This window comes from Medicago truncatula, chromosome 3, assembly GCF_003473485.1.
Source record: "Medicago truncatula cultivar Jemalong A17 chromosome 3, MtrunA17r5.0-ANR, whole genome shotgun sequence".
Classification (NCBI taxonomy): domain Eukaryota; kingdom Viridiplantae; phylum Streptophyta; class Magnoliopsida; order Fabales; family Fabaceae; genus Medicago; species Medicago truncatula.
In genome coordinates this window covers 17,110,294-17,111,657 of record NC_053044.1, presented here as the reverse complement: position 1 = coordinate 17,111,657, position 1,364 = coordinate 17,110,294, and the positions used below count along the sequence as shown (strand labels likewise).

General features: G+C 42.5%; 1 non-coding gene across 1 annotated transcript; it reads left to right on the top strand.

The window, feature by feature from the left end:
- Positions 1-734: 734 nt before the first annotated feature.
- On the top strand, positions 735-841 carry LOC120579780 (small nucleolar RNA R71). Its single transcript, XR_005645525.1, has one exon. It is a non-coding gene; the product is annotated as a small nucleolar RNA R71 (small nucleolar RNA).
- Positions 842-1,364: the final 523 nt, after the last annotated feature.

Genomic DNA, 1,364 nt, shown 5'->3' with positions numbered 1-1,364 from the left:
TCAGGTTGGCTAGGAAAGATTCCTGGTGTTTGAGAAGAGGTGGCCACTTGTTGGGCCACTTGGAGATTTGGGTCTCAAGCATTTTGGTGTGTGAGGCGATAAAATCAACCTTGGTATTGAGTTTGGAGAGAGAGTCGTTCAGAAATCCTGTTTGGTTTTTCAATTCTTGAAGATTTTTATTTTGATTAGCTATGCAATTTTCCAACAAAATCTCCAAACTTGATTTCTGAGCCACTCTCTGGTTGTTTGCATAGCCAGGTGGTGCTGCTTGTCCATAGGAACCTTGAGGATTTTTGTAAAATTTTTGATTTGGCCTCATTCCTTGGTTATATTGAGCGTAATTCAGTTGCTCAATATTGGCAGCACTACCTAACTGACAATCAACACCGATATGACCGGATATACCACAAATTTCACAAGGAGGGGATGCAGAAGAAGGTGTGACAGCATTAACATTAAGCTTTTCAAATTTTTGGGTTAATGCCTCAACCTTAGCAGCAAGGTGGTTATATTCAGAGACTTCGTGTATACCTGCCTCTTTCTTAGAGGGAGTAGGAGTGGTGACGGCTCTCTCGTTGGTCCATTGGTAGTGATTCTGAGCCATGTCTTCAATCAAAGCATAAGCCTCCGTATAGTTTTTGTTCATTAGAGCTCCACCTGCAGCTGCATCAACAGATATCTTAGTGGTATATGACAAGCCATTATAAAATGTGTGGACTATAAGCCACTTCTCTAGGCCATGGTGGGGACAAAGTCTAAGCATTTCCTTGAAACGCTCCCACGCCTCATAGAGAGATTCCCCATCTTTTTGATTGACACGCGTGATTTGGTCTCTAAGCTTAGCGGTTTTAGATGGGGGGAAAATCAGGCGAGGAATGCTCGCCTCATATCGTCCCATGAAGTAATGGAACCGACTTCTAGGGAATGGAACCAAGCACTAGCTCTATCCCTTAAGGAAAAGGGAAAGAGATGAAGTCTTACGGCTTCTTGGTTCTCTTTCATGGTGCCACTGAGTCTTAGGAAGGAAGAAATATGGAGATTTGGATCTTCAGTGGGTGATCCAGAAAACTGACTTTGCTGCACCAAATTGAGTAGTGCAGGCTTGATTTCGAAGTTATTACCCGCAACCGTTGGGTACACGATAATAGCTTGTGGCTCTTCCGTTGAGGGAGTAGCATACTCTTTGAGAGTGCGTTCAGCCATAGCAGTATTATTTTGTGCCTCTCTCTTTTTCTTATGCAAAAACCTTTCGATCTCAGGAATAAATTCTCCGAGACTTTTACTTCTTCGCATAAGAAACCGAGAACCCAAGAAGTTAGTGGTAATACAAAAGAAAGAAGTAGAAGAAAAGAGAAGAAGAGAAG